General features: G+C 35.4%; 1 protein-coding gene across 1 annotated transcript in view; it reads right to left on the minus strand.

The window, feature by feature from the left end:
* LOC106867788 (sorting nexin-5) overlaps positions 1 to 7074 on the minus strand; it is a 110755-nt gene that overhangs the window by 52242 nt on the left and 51439 nt on the right. The window lies entirely within an intron of this gene.

Here is a 7074-nt window from a genome sequence, read left to right on the forward strand (position 1 = left end):
TATAGAGAGAGAGAGAGAGAGAGAGAGAGAGAGAGATTCAGATGAATATGGTACTTAAGTTGAGGCACCAGAATTTAGTATGGTATTATCCATACAATTTCAAAGTAAGGTGGTTAAAATCAAAATAAGCAACAAGGATATCCAGACGTAAAGCAGTACGATTGTTTCATGCATAAAAGGATCGTACTGCATTACCTCTGGATGTCCTTGTTGCTTATTTTGATTATATATATAGTCGTGTGGTAAGAATGGCCGGAATTAATGAGACTGATAGTTTTCGCAGAACAACTGTTGTCATCGATGGGAAAGTACAGCTATCAGCTGAATCTATCATTGAGATTGTGCCGCCTCCTTCCCTCAACAGGGAGAGGAAGGCTTACTTTTCCTGTGTAGTAGCCATTCTGAAAGAAACAGTATGGAAGACGCGTGTAAGAGGCATAGTGACAGATACCTTTGTATCTGGCCAGGGGTTAGTTAACTTTTTTGTTACCACATCAGTAGTAAGATCAGGCTGGAGAAGAGGTATCTGTCACGAGACAGATTCATGAGAAGATGGAAGCCTGTGGCAAGGAAGCTGGGAGTTTTTGGCACCAGGTAAGTGGGAGCCAAAAACAAGGGAAAGAAAAAGCAAGGGGTCTACCCTGGTGGTCGAATGCCTATCCTTAGGGAAAGCAATTACAAATTGCATCTGTAATGAGCAAGACTTCAATCGAACATTGTAAATAATTTTTATTATGTATTTAAATTTGTAAATATTTAATCGATACAGCTACTTCACCCCTTTTATGTTTGTCTGTCCTTGTTCATCCCCTCTTTGTAATGCCTTTATGGCAAATATTTATGAAATAAAGAAGCTTGCTTCCCTACCACATGGTTCCAGGTTCAGTCCCACAGTGTGGCACCTTGGGCAAGTGTCTTCTACTGTAGCCTTGGGTTGACCAATGCCTTGTGAGTAGATTTGGTAAATGGAAACCAAAAGAAGCCTGTCATATATATATATATGTAGTAATCCCTCGCCATATCATGGGTCAGCTATCACGGCATATTATTTAAGCATACATAGATTCCTCTATGGTGTTGTTTTGCATTTATAATAAAATAAATATATGCAAATTATAAAAATAATTTTAAAAATATACAGTACAGTACTGTTTCTACTTCACGGATTTTCACCTATTGCAGGGGGTTCTGGAATGTAATACCTGCAATAGTCAAGGGATTACTGTATACGACCTTCAGAGGTGATGATAAGCAACCATGACCTTTGGAGATATGCTGTGCTAGAGAAGACTCAGCAAACCAAGTGAGACCGTAACCGTGGCCTATGCCAGTGCAGCATAACCAGCCCATTTAAGAGTACCCTTCAATCATTAGGCATTGAACTGTGTTTGTGAAGACTTGTTGAGTCAAGTCAAGTGAAGGCATTGTCATGGCCGATGCCAGTACCGCCCTACTGGCACCCATGCTGCTGGCATGTGAAAAGCACCATTCAAGTATGGTCATTGCCAGTGCTGCCTGACTGGCTCCTGTGCCAGTGGCACATAAAAAACCCCATTCAAGCACGGCCGTTACCATTGCTACCTGATTGGCTCCTGTGTCAGTGGCATGTAAAAAGCAGCATTTGAGTGTGGTCATTACCAGTGCCACCTAACTGGCTCCCATGCTGGCAGCATGTAAAATACACCATTCGAGCGTGGTCATTGCCAGTGCTACTTGACAGGCTCCCATGCCAGTGGCATGTAAAACGCACCCACTACACTCTTGGAGTGGTTGGTGTTAGGAAGGGCATCCAGCTGTAGAAAACTTGCCAAATCAGATTGGAGCCTGGTACAGCCTTCTGGTTTGCCAGTCCTCAGTCAAATCGTCCAACCCATGCCAGCATGGAAAGCAGACATTAAACAACAATGATGATGATGTGTCTTTGTATCTGTGTTTGATCAGTGAATTTTCGACACTGGAAAAAGGATATATGTATTTGCATTGGGAGCCCTTCGCATCGAAGAGCGGTGATTGTCGTACGCTGACGAAGGGTAAATACCCAGAAACCCGGGTCCGTGCGTATCACATTAGATTGACGATGGGAAGGATGACTTCCCTTTGCAAATACCGACAGGGCACAGAAAGTGTGTCAACAGCCAGCTGGAGGAGATGTTCTCCTGGGGCTAAAAGCTACAGTAACATTCACCCTTAGGGTTTAGCCGCATTTAAGTGGCAAATATACTTCACGTATATATATATAATTCTACAGGTTTTCTATAGATGTCAGAGCCAGCACTGACAGTTATGATGTTTTGTATACAAATACATTTATGTAAGGAATGCTCTCAGTTATATTTTGGTTGTATATTATGGTTGCAGAATGAAATACTGCATCCTTGCTAGCAATTAATATATATATATATATATATCTTTAAGTTTATCTCTATAAATTTCCTATAGAATTCAGAACCAGCATAGCAAGTTACAATGTTAAGCTTTATGGCAGGAGATCCGTAGAGGATAGAGGCATATCGAAGTGATGTATACCACAAACTGACTACATAGAATAAAGCAAAACAGATAGTTAAATAATACATTATCATAGCCAGGGTAAAAAGGAGGCAGATGTACTGCATGATGGGAGGAAATTTGGTTCAGTGTGTTGGGTAATGAATCACTGTAATGTGTATGGAGAGCACAATATTCACAGTGCTTCCACAACTCAGTTTCACTGAGGGGTTAAGGTCTTCTTGAGAACCTCATATTGCCAAACATCTCAGTCCTTTGTCATTTCTTTCATGAGGCTCAGGGTTCTGAGGTCAACCTTGATCATTTCATCCCGTGTCTTCCTGGGTCACCCCCATCTAGAAACAGCATTTCTTTATGTAGCTTCCTTCATCCATACACATCACGTGTGCATACCAGCTGAGTCTTCTTTCTTGCAGAATATTGCAAATAAGCAAAATTGCCTGTATGACTGCAACACTCATTTGCAACTGTCACACAATGTCAAGACAAAGAGATATAAACATATATACATGTTCACACACATGCACACATATATATATATGAGAGATTCTGTCCATTTGTTCACTTGTTTATCTCCAAAATGAAAGTAAGTGGTTCAAGGGAAACTGTTATGCATTTTCTTTTCATCTTATCATATCTTATATCTTATCTATATATGTAAAAGAGAGATTCTGTCTTTTTGTTCGTTTGTTTGTCCTCTAAAATGAAAGTAAATGGTTCAAGGAAACTATTGTGCTTTTCTTCTTATCTTAGATCTTGTCTATATATATATAAAAGAGAAATTCTATCCATTCGAGTGTATGATTGTTTGTCTGTCCATCAAAATGAAAGTAAATGGTTCAATGGAAGCTATTGTGTTTTTTCTATATCTCCTATCATGCTATTGCCTAATTTGTCTCAACAAAAATTATGCAATGGTACAACACTATTTGTCATAAACCTATAAGGAACTGCATTGAGGCAAATATTCTCAGTGGTTGTGGTAAAGGCAACATCGTCTTCATTCTTCGCATACCAGTTATGCTATCTAATGTTGCATTCCAATTTAAGCCATTACAGTTTTCTATCTCACTTTCTTTTGCCATGAGCATTAATAAAACTCAAAGCCAAGCACTAAAAGTTGCTGGATTGCAACTTGAAGAACAATCTTTTTTCTACTTCAATTATTACATCTTTTTCTCTTATATAATACACACATACAGGACGAGTAAACAAATCTGTAGTCATAGTCTCACCCTGGTTCAGATTTGAAACTGAATCTTTCAGTTCTCCTTTAGCATACCACCTATTCAAACATCAAAAGGAACAGAGACATATGGATGTTCCACTTGACCTACAGCCTTTTCAGTGCCATCACAGTCACCTGGATTCCGTAAAGCTATTCTTCTAAATGATATACTCATTTTTCTAGCTTCTTGGCTTGAGAAACAGTAAAAGTAATTACCTATCAACGACGAGTATTACTGCTAGTATATACATATATATATATATATATATATATATATATATATATATATATATATATATACTATACACACACACACATATATACCAGAGTAAGCACATAAATGTGAAACAAGGTGGTAAAAAAATAGTATCCGAATACTGGAGGTAGAGTAATATGCTTTATTATTAAAGCTGCAAAAATATCACAAAAAATTGTTACTCAGAGTTTCATGTTCCTGTTCATCAGAAAGTTTTGGTTGAGAATAGAATAAAAAATTAAGGTTGTTAGTATAAATATACAATTTACATTGACAAATACATATCTGAAATTGGTTTCGTTTCATTGGTCCCTTCAACTAACAGTATCTTTAAGAACCAGTAATATACATAAAATTAAAATTATGATTTAAAAATCAAATGTAAAATCGAAGGAAACCATGAATCAAAAATTAACTTTGGTTAGAGGGAAAAAACATGTATACCCAGAGTAAATTAATGGTAAAATAAATTTAATTAAATAGACATAAGTCTGTTTATAATAAAATATTCACTTACAGAGATCTAACAGCATAAAAATAAACACACGTACAAACATTTACTTATACACACACACACACACAAAACATATACATACATATGTATACACTAAACATACAAACATTGATACATGCATACATACATATATATATACAAATATATACAGGCAAAATATAAATGTGAATATACATACTAATGTATATATAGGTATCTGCATACATATATACATACATCATACATCTCTGTGCATATATTCTAAAAGCAAAACTTAGTTGTCATAAGTTAGAAACACAAAAAGATCAGAAATAAGAAGTGGTGGGAGAAAGAAAAAATAAAGAGAAAGAGAAAAATAGAAAGAGAGGGAGAAAATGATTTGAAAAATAATGTTCCCCAAAGTATCTAACTATTGTTAGATACATTAAAATACTTCTGTAAGCTTGTAAATGCACACATAAAACAGACATGCATATTCACATAAATGCATGCATACATACATACATACATACATACATACAATAGTAACATACGTGTATACACACATACAAATATACAAATAAACATATACGAATATATGTATATCTACATACATATATACACATCAAGATACATATATGCACCATAACGTATATACGCATATGAATATATTAAAAACTGTCTGGTGTATTGAATATTAAAATAAGAAAATCATGCAATAAATTAATGTAATATAATTAAATGTAATATAAATTTGAAAAAATATAAATTTAAAATTTAGATTTTAAAATGAGTAAAAATTTGATTTCAATGAAATTTAAATTTAGATTTGTAAACAATTGAAGGTCTTCTTGAAAGTTGAAAAATGTAAAATGTAAAGGCAAAAAATGTACAAAAATTGTAATACTAAATGATGCCTGTGTTTAAGTGTAAAAGCCAAATTCAAATGCGAAAGTCAAAAATTATCCGTATAATATTTCTTCCCTCAATGTTCTATAACTCATAGCATGTCTACAGGAATTTAAAAGCTCCCGTCGTTGGTTCAGTGCATATTTATCCTGGAGCAGGATGAAGAGTTTTCCAGTCAAGCACAAATTACACCTCATTGGGCATCTTTATGCTCCTGCTTATGTGGTGCTGCTTTCTGCAAGATTGTCCAGCTGATTTTGAAAGGACAGGCATCATTTTCTTTCAATTGCCAGACATGTTTAGCAAGACTTGTTGCTGTCCTATTTTCAGGGTATCGAAATGAATTTCAGTAGGAATATAATCTAGTCTTGGAGGAATTTTCTGAAGCTCCTGTATATGTTTTGTATTCTTGTGAGCCATCTATTTGTACCTTACCTTTATAGACTATTCCTTTCTCTAGACAATTTCCTCCCAATGGACAACAAATTTGATCTTTACAATTGCAATTTTTCTGGCTAATTTCAGCACTGTGGTTACTTCTAATGGTTTTTATGTTATGCTGGTTAATTAAAGAGGTGAAGTTCATGCAACAAGAATAGCTAACCCTCAGTGTTTTATTAAAAACTCTATAGAACTTATGGCTAGCCTAAAAGTGCTTAGAAACTAGTTTTAAGAATTCTCTACCTATATTTGTTTTTTACAGCAATGTTAAATGCCGGATTAAATCACAAAACTTGCCTAGTTCTAGTTCTACGTGTTCTATTATTGTTAGTAGTGGTTTGACTATACTGGATTTTCTCCATGAATCCACTGTTCCTTAATGCATTATTATAATATGGTGCAGCATTTTGAAACGTTATCTTGTCTGAAGACATGGATGATATGTACCTAAGTGTATTACTAACTGGATTCTTAACAATTATGGGTGGATGATTTTACTCTTTGTTACTATAAAATAGCTTTTCATTATGCTTATGGTAGGGTCTAAATCTTTCTAATTGCAAATCTAAGTTAATATCTAAAAAATCTACATTATTTAGGTTAGTTTCTATTGTTATCCTTAAGTCCATTCTTTGGAAGAAAGTAATAAGATTCTTCCTAAGTTTATGTAGTTCATGGCCGTTGAAATCATGAGTGACTATAAGTCCGTCATCCCTGTATAATCCTGCGTCTATAAAAGGGAATTCCAGAAGCAGGTTGCACAAAATATAAGCTCCTATATGCATACATAACTCCACTCCATCATATGACCAACCATCTGCTCTACTGTACCATCCTCAATCCTTGTGAGTATACCCTGGCACTTCATCACCATCTCTCTCCTGTTCTCTCTTGCTGTCTTCCATTTTCTCTCTCTTTTCTTGCTCTTTCCTCTGGTTGGGTAACTATGCATCTCCTCTACAGCAACACACCTTTGTTTTCACAACAAGTATTACATCAATGTATGACCAATGGTTGTATGCTGGTGTAAATGGCATGGCACACTTGTCGTGAAAAGAAAGAGGTGTGAGTTCAAGTCCCATGTGTACAGAAAAACCTACGTTTTTCCCATCAAGGGCTTATATGCCCCATTATTTAGACTATTTTCTTTAGTCATTGCGTGGTGATCACTTATAAGCTTTTAGCTTATAAAATACTATTCTTATTATTTCCAGAATTGTAAAAATCGATGCTGCTTAATAAAAACCATCCCATATATAT

This window comes from Octopus bimaculoides, chromosome 16 (assembly GCF_001194135.2).
Source record: "Octopus bimaculoides isolate UCB-OBI-ISO-001 chromosome 16, ASM119413v2, whole genome shotgun sequence".
Classification (NCBI taxonomy): domain Eukaryota; kingdom Metazoa; phylum Mollusca; class Cephalopoda; order Octopoda; family Octopodidae; genus Octopus; species Octopus bimaculoides.